The sequence below is a fragment of the Coregonus lavaretus genome (genome assembly GCF_964263955.1).
Source record: "Coregonus lavaretus genome assembly, chromosome: 12".
Classification (NCBI taxonomy): domain Eukaryota; kingdom Metazoa; phylum Chordata; class Actinopteri; order Salmoniformes; family Salmonidae; genus Coregonus; species Coregonus lavaretus.
Genome location: NC_139999.1, coordinates 52,315,026 through 52,331,722, shown reverse-complemented (window position 1 = coordinate 52,331,722; position 16,697 = coordinate 52,315,026). Strand labels below are relative to the sequence as shown.

The 16,697-nt window shown below is 43.9% G+C and overlaps 1 protein-coding gene across 1 annotated transcript in view; it reads left to right on the top strand.

The window, feature by feature from the left end:
- Positions 1-16,697, top strand: part of LOC311138882 (potassium voltage-gated channel subfamily KQT member 2-like) — a gene marked incomplete at both ends in the record, with an annotated part of 93,021 nt that overhangs the window by 37,686 nt on the left and 38,638 nt on the right. The gene's annotated exons all lie outside the window — the stretch shown is intronic.

Here is a 16,697-nt window from a genome sequence, read left to right as displayed (position 1 = left end):
TCAATCGTTTCGGGAAGCCTTCCACAAGCTTCCCACAATAAGTTGGGTGAATTTTGGCCCATTCCTCCTGACAGAGCTGGTGTAACTGAGTCAGGTTTGTAGGCCTCCTTGCTCGCACACGATTTTTCAGTTCTGCCCTCAAATTTCCTATGGGATTGAGGTCAGGGCTTTGTGATGGCCACTCCAATACCTTGACTTTGCTGTCCTTAAGCCATTTTGCCATAACTTTGGAAGTATGCTTGGGATCATTGTCCATTTTAAAGACCTGTTTGCGACCAAGCTTTAACTTCCTGACTGACGTCTTGAGATGCTTCAATATATCCACATAATTTTCCTTCCTCATGATGCCATCTATTTTGTGAAGTGCACCAGTCCCTCTTGCAGCAAAGCACCCCCACAGCATGATGCTGCCACCCCCGTGCTTCACGGTTGGGATGGTGTTCTTCGGCTTGCAAGCTACCCCTTTTTCCTCCAAACATAACGATGGTCATTATGGCCAAACAGTTCTATTTTTGTTTAATCAGACCAGAGGACATTTCTCCAAAAGGTACGATCTTTGTCCCCATGTGCAGTTGCAAACTGTAGTCTGGCTTTTTTATGGAGGTCTTGGAGTAGTAGCTTCTTCCTTGCTGAGCGGCCTTTCAGGTTATGTCGATATAGATCTAGTTTTACTGTGGATATAGATACTTTTGTACCTGTTTCCTCCAGCATCTTCACAAGGTCCTTTGCTGTTGTTCTGGGATTGATTTGCACTTTTCGCACCAAAGTACGTTCATCTCTAGGAGACAGAACTTCCTGAGCGGTATGACGTCTGCGTGGTCCCATGGTGTTTATACTTGCGTACTATTGTTTGTACAGATGAACGTGGTACCTTCAGGCGTTTGGAAATTGCTCCCAAGGATGAACCAGACTTGTGGAGGTCTACAATTTTTTTCTGAGGTCTTGGCTGATTTCTTTTAATTTTCCCATGATGTCAAGCAAAGAGGCACTGAGTTTGAAGGTAGGCCTTGAAATACATCCATAGGTACACCTCCAATTCACTCAAATGATGTCAATTAGCCTATCAGAAGCTTCTAAAGCCATGACATGTTCTGGAATTTTCCAAGCTGTTTAAAGAACTGTCAACTTAGTGTATGTAAACTTCTGACCCACTGGAATTGTGATACAGTGAATTATAAGTGAAATAATTTGTCTGTAAACAACTGATGGAAAAATTACTTGTGTCATGCACAAAGTAGATGTCCTAACCGACTTGCCAAAACTATAGTTGGTTAACAAGAAATTTGTGGAGCGGGGCGGCAGGTAGCTTAGTGGTTAAGAGCGTTGTGCCAGTAACCGAAAGGTCACTGGTTCTAATCCCCGAGTCGACTAGGTGAAAAATCTGTCGATGTGCCCTTGAGCAAGGCACTTAACCCTGATTGCTCCTGTAAGTCGCTCTGGATAAGAGCGTCTGCTAAAATGACTGAAATGAAATGAGTGGTTGAAAAACGAGATTTAATGACTCCAACCTAGGTGTATGTAAACTTCCGACTTCAACTGTACATTACTCTTACTGAATTTATATTGGAAATTTAATCAAAGCCTATTGGATGATAACTTCTTTTTAACTAGGACAGAGGATTTTATAACTGAATTTTTCCGACATACGATGGGTACAGCAAATCTCCTTATTGTATGGGAGACTTTTAAATGTGCCTTTAGAGGCCATGCAATTCAGTACTCGTCTCTAAAACAAAAGAGTCCATACTAACAAAGTAAATAGAAGGTCTAACAGAACAGATAGATAGCAATAAAACTGTAACATAGAGGCTCTGAATAAGTTAGAGGAAAAACAAAAAGAAATGGAGGAACTTATTCAAGAAAGATGGATGCAAACTGGATGGAATATGGGGAAAAATGCACCAAATTCTTTTTTAATCTTCAACATAGAAATGCTAACAAAAAGAATATACTGAAACTGGTTACAAATGACGGAGTCACCCATGATATTTTGAAAGAGGAAGCAAAGTACTTTAAGCATATGTTTTCATTTCAGACTCCTCCATCTCCTCTAACCGAAGCTAATTGTATGGATTTTTTTTCTATTTTTAATGTAAAATTAACAGCCGTACAGAAAGATGAATGTGGCGAAACTACAGAGGAGGAACTTCTTGATGCAATTAAAGCCTTTAAGTCCGGGAAAACTCCAGGGCTGGATGGCATACCAGTTGAGGTATACCAAACCTTTTTAGCATGTTTTAACCACTCCTATGTAAATGGTAGGTTATCAGACACTCAACAAGAAGGTCTAATTGTATTATTACTGTAATGGGATAAAAGTGGGAAATATAAAGATCCAGTCCATTCAAAAAATTGGAGGCCCCTTACACTTCAGTGTTGTGATGCAAAAATTCTAGCAAAATGTATAGCGCATAGAATTAAAAAAGGTATTGTCGGACATTATTAATTCTAATCAGACAGGTTTTTTACGTGGACGATACATTGGAGATAATATAAGGCAAGTACTGAAAACAATAGAACACTATGAAAAATCTGGGAAACCAGGCCTGCTATTCATAGCTGACTTTGAAAAGGCTTTTGCTAAAGTACGACTGGAGTTTATATATAAATGCCTGGAACAGTTTTGGAGAATGTCTTATCAAATGGGTTAAAATCATGTATAGTAACCCTAGTTTTAAAATGGCAAATAGTGGCTACTTCTCCAGAAAGTTTTAAACTCCACTATTAGCATATCTACAGTGGGGGGAAAAAGTATTTAGTCAGCCACCAGTTGTGTATGTTCTCCCACTTAAAAAGATGAGAGAGGCCTGTAATTTTCATCATAGGTACACGTCAACTATGACAGACAAATTGAGAAAAAAAATTCCAGAAAATCACATTGTAGGATTTGTAATGAATTTATTTGCAAATTATGGTGGAAAATAAGTATTTGGTCACCTACAAACAAGCAAGATTTCTGGCTCTCACAGACCTGTAACTTCTTCTTTAAGAGGCTCCTGTGTCCTCCACTCGTTACCTGTATTAATGGCACCTGTTTGAACTTGTTATCAGTATAAAAGACACCTGTCCACAACCTCAAACAGTCACACTCCAAACTCCACTATGGCCAAGACCAAAGAGCTGTCAAAGGACACCAGAAACAAAATTGTAGACTTGCACCAGGCTGGGAAGACTGAATCTGCAATAGGTAAGCAGCTTGGTTTGAAGAAATCAACTATGGGAGCAATTATTAGGAAATGGAAGACATACAAGACCACTGATAATCTCCCTCGATCTGGGGCTCCACGCAAGATCTCACCCCGTGGGGTCAAAATGATCACAAGAACGGTGAGCAAAAATCCCAGAACCACACAGGGGGACCTAGTGAATGACCTGTAGAGAGCTGGGACCAAAGTAACAAAGCCTACCATCAGTAACACACTACGCCGCCAGGGACTCAAATCCTGCAGTGCCAGACGTGTCCCCCTGCTTAAGCCAGTACATGTCCAGGCCCGTCTGAAGTTTGCTAGAGTGCATTTGGATGATCCAGAAGAGGATTGGGAGAATGTCATATGGTTAGATGAAACCAAAATAGAACTTTTTGGTAAAAACTCAACTCGTCGTGTTTGGAGGACAAAGAATGCTGAGTTGCATCCAAAGAACACCATACCTACTGTGAAGCATGGGGGTGGAAACATCATGCTTTGGGGCTGTTTTTCTGCAAAGGGACCAGGACGACTGATCCGTGTAAAGGAAAGAATGAATGGGGCCATGTATCGTGAGATTTTGAGTGAAAACCTCCTTCCATCAGCAAGGGCATTGAAGATGAAACGTGGCTGGGTCTTTCAGCATGACAATGATCCCAAACACACCGCCCGGGCAATGAAGGAGTGGCTTCGTAAGAAGCATTTCAAGGTCCTGGAGTGGCCTAGCCAGTCTCCAGATCTCAACCCCATAGAAAATCTTTGGAGGGAGTTGAAAGTCCGTGTTGCCCAGCGACAGCCCCAAAACATCACTGCTCTAGAGGAGATCTGCATGGAGGAATGGGCCAAAATACCAGCAACAGTGTGTGAAAACCTTGTGAAGACTTACAGAAAACGTTTGACCTGTGTCATTGCCAACAAAGGGTATATAACAAAGTATTGAGAAACTTTTGTTATTGACCAAATACTTATTTTCCACCATAATTTGCAAATAAATTCATTAAAAATCCTACAATGTGATTTTCTGGATTTTTTTCCCTCATTTTATCTGTCATAGTTGACGTGTACCTATGATGAAAATTACAGGCCTCTCTCATCTTCTTAAGTGGGAGAACTTGCACAATTGGTGGCTGACTAAATACTTTTTACCCCCACTGTATTTATTATGGCCATCGAAATGTTAGCTTTTAAAATCAGATCCAACAATAATATCAGGGGCTCTTTTAAATGTAACCAGAAATATTGCACAGAAAAAGTATTTTGTTGACACAGCTTCCAAAATGGAGTATTACGTCAAGCATTTCATTAACTGCAAAACCACTCATGTCATCTTTAGATTGGAATGTCCGCAGTGCAAGGTGTTCTACATTAGACGGACAAAGAGACGCCTTCGAGACCGCTTAGCGGAACACAAATACGCCATACGGGTAGGCAATGAAGACTACCCCATGGCAAGGCACTACAAGTCCTTACACCATGGTAACCCTGCCTCCCTACAAGTTATGGGTATTGATCATATTCCGGCCTCTATTAGAAAAGGGGACCGTCTGAAACAGTTAAACCAAAGGGAAAGTTTTTGGATTTACAAACTATAGGCCACTAAATACCCTGGTTTAAATGAAGATATGGATTTCTCACCCTTCCTGTAGGGTTATGATAGGTCCATTTGCTGTCATCTAGTGGATATTGTGCTCAATTGCCCTCAGCTTTGTTTAGACTGTTGTTGTTCATGTTTTTTGCCTGTATATATTGCTTTCTTATTTTTTACACTTTTCCCAGTCATATTTAAGGTTAGAACTACCTTTCTAAGTGTTCTGATACTTCTAACTTGGAGTTGTATTTGTATGATAACATAGTTACAGTATTTCACTTTTTAATGTGTATAGTATTGCTTACTAGGTGTGTCCAATCAACTTTGTAACCACTCCCTCTTCAAATTAAGGCTAATTGGAAAAGGTGTTCAAAAGATGACATTGTATTATTTCTTTGTACTCCCTGACGAAGGCCATGCAGCCGAAACGCGTCAGATTTTAAAAAAAATCTTGTTTCTATTGAACATGCCATACTAATAAAGGCATTTTAATTAATTATATGAAGAGTGCCTTGGTCCTCCTTTCTTTTTGATGACCAATTCACCACTTTGACCAAAGAGCACCTTCTGTCTACCAACATGTACTATTGTGTACCTTAGTAGCTCTTCCCTTCCTCCTCTTTCTAATAATATCAGGGGATTAGAAATCCAGGGCTTAAAAAAAGGTGTCATTGTACACTGATGATTCATGTTTTCTTTTAAATCCACAACTTGGATCCCTCCACAGCCTCATAGAGGATCTAGAGAATTTTTCTAACCTCTCTGGATTACACCCAAATTATGATAAATGTACTATATTACGTATTGGATCACAAAAAAAAAAAAACTTTTACATTACCGTGTAGTTTACCAATAAAATGGTCTGATGGTGATGTGGATATACTCAGTATACATATCCCGAAAGAAATAAATTATCTCACTCCAATAAATGTTAATAGAAAGTTAGCAAAAATAGATAAGATCTAGCTACCATGGAAAGCTAAATACCTGTCTATTTGTGGGGAAAATCACCCTGATTAACTCTGTAGTAATATCCCAGTTTACCTATTTGCTTATGGTCTTGCCTACACCTAGCGAACAGTTATTTTTTAAAATTATATGTGAAAAAAATATTAAATTTTATTTGGAACGATAAGCCAGACAAAATATAACGGGCCTATTTATATAATGAATATGAATTCGGAGGGCAGAAATTATTAAATATTAAAGCATTAGACCTCTCACTAAAGGCTTCAGTCATACAAAAGTTATACTTAAATCTGAACTGGTTCTCTAGCAAATTAGTAAGAATGTCTCAACCTATGTTCAAGAATGGCCTTTTTCCCTTTATTCAGATTACAAAATCTCACTTTCAGTTATTTGAAAAGGAAATCATCTCCCAAATATCACTATTTTTAAAACAAGCCATAGAAAGTTGATTGCAATTTCAATTTAATCCACCAGAAAGGACAGAACAAATAATGCAACATATATTGTGGTTAAACTCAAATATATAGTATAATCTTCGTAAATGATATCATAGGTAGGACTGGTGGAGTTATGTCGCACATGCAGCTAACAAAAACATATGGAAATGTCTGCTCTACCCAAAATTACAACCAACTAATTGCAGCATTACCGCAAAAATGGAAGAGGACAGTGGAAAGGGGAAAGAGTAAGGAACTTGTCTGTCGGCCATGCATTAAAGACCATAATTGGTTAAAGAAAATTGTGATAAATAAAAAAGTATACCAGTTTCATTTAAGGACCGAAAAATTAACAGCCGTGCCATATAGATGGCAAAATAGTTGGGAAGAGAATTTTTGACGTACCGATTCCATGGCCCATGGTTTATGACGCCGGATTCAAAACGTAGAATGTTTCTATTTACATGTTTTACTATTTACATGGTGCTGCCACCACCATGCTTCACCGTAGGGATGGTGCCAGGTTTCCTCCAGACGTGACACTTGGCATTCAGGCCAATGAGTTCAATCTTGGTTTAATCAGAGAATCTTGTTTCTCATGGTCTGAGACTCTTTAGGGGACTTTTGGCAAACTCCAAGCGGGCTGTCATGTGCCTTTTACTGAGGAGTGGCTTCCGTCTGGCCACTCTACCATGAAGGCTTGATTGGTGGAGTGCTGCAGAGATGGTTGTCCTTCTTGAAGGTTATCCCATCTCCACAGAGGAACTGTGGAGCTTTGGTTCTTGGTCACCTCCCTGACAAAGGCCCCCTTCTTCCCCGATTGCTCAGTTTGGCCGGGTGGCCAGTTCTAGGAAGAGTCTTGGTGGTTCCAAACTTCTTCCATTTAAGAATGATAGAGGCCGCTGTGTTCTTGGGGACCTTCAATGCTGCAGACATTTTTTGGTACCGTTCCCCAGATCTGTGCCTCGACACAATCCTGTCTCAAAGCTCTACAGACAATTCCTTCGACCTCATGGCTTGGTTTTTGCTCTGACATGCACTGTCAACTTTGGGACCTTATATAGAGAGGTGTGTGCCTTTCCAAATCATGTCCAATCAATTGAATTTACCACAGGTGGACTCAATCAAGTTGTTGAAACATCTCAAGGATGGTCAATGGAAACAGGATGCACCTGAGCTCAATTTTGAGTGTCATAGCAAAGGGTCTGAATACTTATGTAAATAAGGTATTACTGTTTTTTATTTTTTATAAATTTGCAAACAATTCAAAAAACATGTTTCGCTTTGTTATTATGGGGTATTGTGTGTAGATTGAGGATTTGTATTTATTTAATCAATTTTAGAATAAGGCTGTAATGTAACAAAATGTGGAAAAAGTAAAAGTGTCATTCGTTCATTATCATCCCGAGTGGCACAGTGGTCTAAGGCACTGCATCGCAGTGCTAGGTGTGCCACTAGAGATCCTGGTTCGAATCCAGGCTCTGTCGTAGCCGGCCGCGACCGGGAGACCCATGGGGCGGCGCACAATTGGCCCAGGGAAGGGAATGGCCGGCAGGGATGTAGTTCAGTTGGTAGAGCATGGCGTTTGCAATGCCAGGGTTGTGCGTTCGATTCCCACGGGGGGCCAGTATGAAAAATAAAATAAAAAGATAATGTAAGTCGCTCTGGATAAGAGCGTCTGCCAAATGACTAAAAATCTAAATGTAATACGAGTCATTCATGATTTGAAATGCAATCAAGCATTTTAGTTTAAAATGAAATAACAAAGCGACCTTTGAATAATTAGCGTAAACAATAAATAAACCGTTCCATTTCGGGAATTGCCTTCACGAATGAATGCAACTGCTTTTAGTCTGCTGTAATAAAGGCTTTACAACAACAACAACAACAACAACAACAAAATCGTTTCAACAGACTCACTGGTACGTTTATGATTTATTTAGTGTTGTTTACATTGTTCCAAACAGTCAGAAAAATTATATTGTAATCTAACAGCGCCTGTTTGGCACACATAAGATGCATGCAACGCTTGCTCCTTACCTTCTTTTTCTTGATCTCCAGTATCTTTCTACAACTATTCAAATTTATTCCACACATCTGACTTCCCCTTTACCTCCTGAGCAACCAGTAAACATTCCCCCGTTTCGAGTTTATTTGTCACATCCTCTGTATCCATTTTGCTGTCACATGCGTTCGGATGTTTGTTATGACCAATTTATTGATTATGATATGCTATAGGTCAGGCCCTATTGGACACGTACATGTGATGGATACATGTTTCACGTAAAGAGAGTAAGGGTTAAGGGATTAGGGAATGTTAAACAAATGAGGGATTTCGGTAACAGAACTTTTCAGTCAGAAATGGCTGTAATGATGTTGCATCTTCAGCAACACAGCGCGATAAACACTGTTGATGTTCTGTGGTGGTCGCTGCAGCAGGGAGGAGAGAGAGACAACGGGTGCTAGTCACACAGTCACTCGCTCTCATTTTTTTTAACATAGTGCAGCAAGTCTGAGCCCACTTAAGTGCCTTGTTGCGGACAGGATGCATGTTTTGGAATATATTTATTCTGTACAGGCTTCCTTCTTATCATTCTGTCATTTATGTTAGTATTGTGGAGTAACTACAATGTTGTTGATCCAGCCACAGTTTTCTCCTATCACAACCATTAAACTCTGTAACTGTTTTAAAATCACTGTTGACCTCATGGTGAATTCCCTGAGCAATTACCTTCCTACCCAGCAACTGAGTTAGGAAGGACGCCTGTATCTTTGTAGTGATTGGGTGTATTGATACACCATCCAAAGCCTAATTAATAACTTCACCATGCTGAAAGGGATTTTCAGTGTCTGTTTTGTTTTGTTTTACACATTTACCAATCGGTGCCCTTCTTTGTGAGGTATTGAAAAACCTCCCTGGTCTTTGTAATTTAATCTGTGCTTGAAATTCACTACTCGATTGAGGGACCTTACAGATAATTGTATGTGTGGGGTACAGAGATGGGGTAGGTATTCAAAAATAATGTTAACCACTATTATTGAACATGGAATGAGTCCATGCAATTTATTATGTGATTTGTTAAGCACACTTTTATTCCTGAACTTATTTAGGCTTGCCATAACAAAGGGGTTGAATACTTATTGACTCAAGACATTTCAGCTTTACATTTGTTATTCATTCCTAACATATTCTAGAAACAAAATTCCACTTTGACATTATGGGGTATTGTGTGTAGATCAGTGACACATTCAATCTCAATTTAATCCATTTAAAATTCAGGTGGAAAAACTAAAGGGGTTTCTATACTTTTTGAAGGCACTGTAGCCTATATGATCTATCAATGACTGATGCAGGCTCTCTTACGCTTTGTGTTCTCACAAACCTGGTACAGAATTCCACGTGAAACAGCCCAGAAAGTGGAGCCTATTTTTAGCCCAACTAATTATGTTACTTGTTCGTTTTTGTCGTCTCAGCAGTTTCTCGTCTATTCTAAACCAGTGCTTGCCGCAAGGGGAATAGGGAAGCTGTTGTGTCAGTGAGAAAAACCCTGTACATTTCTATCTTTAACAAATTGATAATCATCTTGGGTAGCGTTGTGTTTTGCATTGTAAACATATGTCACAAACGTTTATGGAAGATACGGACCAAGGCGCAGCGTGATAAGCGTACATTTTATTAAGTAATTAACTCACGACAAAACAACAAACAAACGAAACGTGAAGTCCTAGGTTACGCAAAACAAACCTTAACGGAACAAGATCCCACACCAAGGCGCAGCGTGATAAGCGTACATTTTATTAAGTAATTAACTCACGACAAAACAACAAACAAACGAAACGTGAAGTCCTAGGTTACACAAAACAAACCTTAACGGAACAAGATCCCACACCGACTAGTGCCAAACAGGCTGCCTAAGTATGGTCCCCAATCAGGGACAACGAGATACAGCTGCCTCTGATTGGGAACCACCCTGGCCAACATAGATCTAAACGATCTAGAACATCAACATAGAAAATATAACACAGAAACTACACACCCTGGCTCAACATTTCAGAGTCCCCAGAGCCAGGGCGTGACAGTACCCACCCCCCCCCCCCCCGGCTCCGGGCGTGACCACCACTTTCTCTCCACCTCCCCGTTGCGCCCCTGATCTGGTCTGGCACTGCTGACTGGAGCTGGACCCGACGACGGTGGATCAAACCGTACAGGCTCCGGACTGGAGCCGCTGGCCGGAGCTGGACTGGACACCGGTGGAGCGGATTGCTCTGGCTCCGGAGTGGATCCGCTGACCGGAATTGGACCGGACTGCTCTGGCTCCGGAGTGGAGCAGCTGACCGGTGCCGGACCAGGCACCGGTGGAACAGGCACGGGCCGTGCCGGACTGGACACACGCAGCACTGGCTTGGTGCGGGGAGCAGGAACGGGCCGGACCGGGCTGACGACGCGCACCACTGGCTTGGTGCGGGGAGCAGGAACGGGCCGGACCGGGCTGACGACGCGCACCACTGGCTTGGTGCGGGGAGCAGGAACAGGCCGGACCGGGCTGGCGACGCGCACCACTGTCTTGGTGCGAGGGGCAGGAACAGGCCGGACCGTGCTGGCGACGCGCACCACTGGCTTGGTGCGAGGGGCAGGAACAGGCCGGACCGTGCTGGAGACGCGCACCACTGGCTTGGTGCGAGGGGCAGGAACAGGCCGGACCGTGCTGGCGACGCGCACCACTGGCTTGGTGCGAGGGGCAGGAACAGGCCGGACCAGGCTGGCGATGCGCACCACTGGCTTGGTGCGAGGGACAGGAACGGGCCGGGCTGGACTGGGAATACGCACCACTGGCTTGGTGCGGGGAGCAGGAACGGGCCGGACCGGACTGGGAACACGCATCACCGGCTTGGTGCGGGGAGCAGGAACGGGCCGGGCCGGACTGGGAACACGCACCACTGGCTTAGTGCGAGGAGCAGGAACGGGTCGGGCCGTACTGGGATCACGCACCACTGGCCTTGTGCGGGAAGCAGGAATGGGTCGGGCCGTACTGGGAACACGCACCACTGGCTTAGTGCGGGGATCAGGAACGGGCCGGACCGGACTGGTGACACACACCACTTGCTTGGTGCGAGGAGCGGGACTGGGTTTCCTTATAAACCTCCGCTCCTTCTGCTGCCTAACCAGTTCCTCTCGCCGTGCCTCTACACTCTCCCTCTCCCTTAACGCCTCTTGTAGCTCCTCCCTCCGACCAATTAACTCCTGCTCCCTCTGGACCAATAGCCCCCGTAACCTGGTGGCCTCCTCTCCTAGTCTGCAGATTCGCCCTGTAGCTGCCTCCTGCTGCCCCGTCGTCCACGCCGTGTGCCCCCCCCAAAGAAAATGTCTTGGGGTTGCCTCTCGCGTGTCCGTCGTCGGCACGGTTGGCGCCGTTTCTCCTCTCCTGCCTGGGCATTTACCTTTGCCCATGGCCCTTTCCCCGCGAATATCTCCTCCCATGACCACCATTTGCCCACCTGAGACATCGCTATCTTCTCCTCCTGGGCACGCTGCTTGGTCCTCTTTTGGTGGGATCTTCTGTCACGATCGTTAACGGAAGATACGGACCAAGGCGCAGCATGATAAGCGTACATTTTATTAAGTACTTAACTCACGACAAAACAACAAACAAACGAAACGTGAAGTCCTAGGTTACACAAAACAAACCTTAACGGAACAAGATCCCACACCGACTAGTGCCAAACAGGCTGCCTAAGTATGGTCCCCAATCAGAGACAACGAGATACAGCTGCCTCTGATTGGGAACCACCCTGGCCAACATAGATCTAAACGATCTAGAACATCAACATAGAAAATATAACACAGAAACTACACACCCTGGCTCAACATTTCAGAGTCCCCAGAGCCAGGGCGTGACAACATAGTTTAAATATGCATGAGTTTCCACTGCATCGTCTGCTTACTCATTCAATTCAGGGTTTTGGACTTGAATAAGAGTGGGTTAAAATTGTACGTTGGTTGTTAGTCACTGTCTAAAGTGTAAAGTGAGTTTTTCTCACTTTCAAAGAGTTTCTTCTGTGATAAGCTCCTTTTTTTCTGACTTGCTTGCAAAATGTATTTTGGTCAATAAAATATATCATCTTTATCACTTCATTTCAAGGTGCCTAATCTTATTTATTTATCCAAGCAGATGTTAATATTATATCCTCTAATATGAAACCGCATACATAAAGCTATGAGCCAGCTTCTCTCCTCAAGACAACCAATATTCCTAACACAAATAGTACAAAAACACGTCCTTTTTAGGTATAAAAAAATCCCAACTCTGCCAACACTGAAGGGACAACACAGGGAATCAAGGATAATTAACCAACATGTCCATCTCTGTGATCTTGAGCTGTGCCTATTTCCACACAGCCGTCAGGGTCATGACTATTTTGCCGCATTGATGTTTCACGTTCAGGAATGCCACCTTGCACTTTCATCATTCTGACCTTTCAGTCAGTCATTCCTTCCTCTCGCTCTCGCTCTCTCTCTGTTTCTCTCTCTGTTTCTCTCTTTCTCTCTCTCTCTTTCTCCATCTCCATCTCATCCCCATCTCTCTGTCACTTATTCTGCATCTGTCTCTCTACCTTATTCTGCATCTGTCTCTCTCCCTCTCGCTTACCTCCTCCTCCCTCTCTCTCCATCTCATCCCCAACTCTAGCACTTATTCTGTCTCTCTATCTCGCTCCTCCCCGTGGTTAAATATGGACAATAGTGGTATCGGGGGAGCTGCCTCAGCAGCCGGAACGATAGGTAATGCCAGGGCATGCCCATCCTATTTCTCAGAGTAGCTAACCACGGTATTTCCTCGTGCTGACTTCAGCACCAGTCAGTCCCTCAAACAAAGTGGACCTGATACTCTATCTATCCAGAACTGGATATTTTATTACCAGATTATAACCTGACATATTTATAGGTTACAAAATTTGCTGGATTGAAAAAATATGAGGTTTCAAATAATTTATTGTGGTAAAAAATCAGACTTTTAGTTGATGTATTTTGGGTTTACGTACAGGTTTTTATCATGCTAGTCACTGCTCAGTGATACTCAATAAAATTGTTGTTTCTCATCGGTAGTAAAGCGTCAAGCTTTACAGCACTTTGAGAATTGATATCGACCTTCATTTCCCTCAAATAGGAACTTCCCTATATGAGGTATTTACTCCTAAACCTCATTCTTTGGGTTGACCGTTTTATTGAAAGACCTGGTCCCTCTGTGTATGTGAGTTGTAGGTCAAACCCATTACATCAGGTTGTTTTTATATTGATTCATCAATTGACTAATGGTGTTTACTATACTGTATACACTGACTGTACATAACATTAGGAACACCTTCCTAATATTGAGTTGCACCCCCTTTTGCCCTCAGAACAGCCTCAATTTGTCGGGGCATGGACTCTAGAAGGTGTAGAAAGCATTCCACAGGGATGCTGGCCCATGTTGACTCCAATGCTTCCCACACTTATGTCAAGTTGACTGGATGTCCTTTGGGTGGTGGACCATTCTTGATACACATGGGAAACTGTTGAGCATGAAAAACCCAGCAGCGTTGCAGTCATTGAGACACTCAGACCGGTGTGCCTGGCACCTACTACCATACCCCGTTCAAAGGCACTTAAATATTTTTTCTTGCCCATTCACCCTCATGTCTCAATTGTCTCAATGCTTAAAAATCTTTTTTAACCTGTCTCCTCCCGTTATCTACACTGATTGAAGTGGATTTAACAGGTGACATAAATAAGGGATAATAATTTTCACCTGGTCAGTCAATGTCATGGAAAGAGCAGGTGTTCTTAATGTTTTGTACACTCAGTGTATAACCTCATGTAGCTGTGGCTTTCTGTTCTATCAATATTTGATCATGTAGATGAATGTAAGGGTTGGTGTGAGGTGTGACCCAAGTGCGGTGCAGGATATACAGTAGGCAGTAGGCAGAGATGGTGAAACAAGGTTCTTTACTGGTGGTCCCGAAGCCAGAATACAAAATAACAGACTTATCACGATAAAAGAAAGGTGGAGCAAATACACTACCGTTCAAAAGTTTGGGATCACTTAGATATGTCCTTGTTTTTGAAAGAAAAGCAATTTTTTTGTCCATTAAAATAACTTCAAATTGATTAGAAATACAGTGTAGACATTGTTAATGTTGTAAATGGCTATTGTAGCTGGAAACGGCTGATTTTTAATGGAATATCTACATAGGCGTACATAGGCCCATTATCAGCAACCATCAGTCCTGTGTTTCAATGGCACGTTGCGTTTGCTAATCCAAGTTTATCATTTTAAAAGGCTAATTGATCATTAGGAAACCCTTTTGCAGTTATGTTAGCACAGCTGAAAACTGTTGTGCTGATTAAAGAAGCAATAAAACTGGCCTTCTTGAGACTACATTTTTACATTTTAGTCATTTAGCAGATGCTCTTATCCAGAGCGACTTACAGTTAGTGAGTGCATACATTTTCATACTGGCCCCCCGTGGGAAACGAACCCACAACCCTGGCGTTGCAAGCACCATGCTCTACCATCTGAGCTACAGGGGACTAGTTGAGTATCTGGAGCATCAGCAATTGTGGGTTCGATTACAGGCTCAAAATGGCCAGAAAGGGGAGTGGCAGGCCCCGGTGCACAACTGAGCAAGAGGACAAATACATTAGAGTGTCTAGTTTGAGAAACAGACGCCTCACAGGTCCTCAACTGGCAGCTTCATTAAATAGTACCCTCAAAACACCAGTCTCAACGTCAACAGTGAAGAGGCGACTACAGGATGCTGACCCTAGGAAGAGTTGCAAAGAAAAAGCCATATCTCAGACTGGCCAATAAAAATAAAAGATGGGCAGTCTGAGATATGGCATGCGCGTTGGCTAGAACTAAAGGCTTGGTACTCGTAATGCCCACTGGGTCTGTTAAAAGCCGTCTTCCACACGTCCCCCCCCCCCCCCCCGAATCCTCACCAGGTTATAGGCATTGCGTAAGTCCAGCTTGGTGAAGACCAGGGCTCCCTGCAACAACTCGAATGCCGTCGTCATCAGGGGGAGTGGGTAGCGGTTCTTAACAGTGATGTCGTTGAGCGCCCGGTAATCACTGCACGCCTCTTACTAAACACCTCCCCCAAATCCCAATACTCCTGGGGAACGCCTGCCAGGTCTGGGCCGGTGACGGAGTCTGTAGCCGCCGTCCTCCCCGCCGCTAGGGCGGTAGGCGGTTCGGAGTGCGGGACCTGGGGAAGAGGTGAGGACTGGTAGGTGGTCTGGGACGGTGGTTTGGGCTGATGAGTGGTCGGTGGAGACCAGAACAGGACGGCGGCAGAGCCTCCCTCCAGGATGTGCCGCCCCGTGGACCAGTCTATCCGGGGATTGTGGGCGACCAGCCAGGGGTGCCCGAGGATGAGGGGACACTCCGTAGAGTCCACAATGAAAAACTGGATATCCTTCTATAGCCCCCCCTCCACCCGGACACGCACAGGGCCAGTGCGCCTTGTGATGAAGCCCGACCCCAACGGCCAGCCGTCCAGTCCCATGACCGGAACCGGCTCGGAGAGGGAGAGTAACGGAACGCTCCACCCTTGGGCCAGCCCCGCGTCCATCAGGTTTCCCGCGGCCCCAGAATCCACCAGTGCATGCGCCCGACGCACAGCGTGGGCCCACTGAACCCTGATGGGGAGAAAAGTCCGGGAGTCTCTGGAGTTGGGGTTTCGGTTTGGTGGCTCTCCATCCTGGACAAGCGCGCCGCCCCCAGCTGCATAGCCTACTCCTGAGGCGTCTCCTCCCTGAATTGGCGGAAAGCGTCCGGGTTGATAGGGGGACGCGGAGGCGCGCCTTGCGTCATCCCTCTCTAATGCGCCCTCTCACGACGCCGATTGTATACCTGCACCGAGAGTTCGACGAGGCCGTCCAGTCGCTCAGGCAGCTCCCTGAAGGAGAGTTTGTCCTTCATCCCCTCCGATAGCCCCTATGCGTAAAGGACGACCAGGGCGGCCTCCTCCCATCCCGTCCTCTTGTTCCATACACCCGTTTTTTTACTTTGTAGCCCTTTTCACTCACAGCTTCTGTCATCCCGTATACGGGTTGAAAATGGCAGGTTTTTCATTGATACGTGCCTAAATTGGCTGTACAGTACCTCCATTCCTCCCGCTGATTAGGCAACTTTTACACATTTTGTTGTTGTGAGGGAAATGCTGTAAATCGATGTGTTCTGAAAGATGACACGTTGAGGATTATAATAAATACCGTACAAACAAACCACACACCCGTTAGTCTAAGTGTGCACTTCACTTTCCTTATTTAAAAGCTCATGTCATTTACAGTATCAACGTTTATGATCTCTATGTTTGAGGATGACATGCAGAAAGCATATGCTTTTTATAGTTCTTCTTTTAGAAACATTTCAATTTGGCCCTATCCATATAGGCCGATTTCCACTAGTGTAAGGGGTTAAGTTAATATTGCTTTGGTACTCTGGTCATAACATAAATATGCAGTACCTGGCATCTATT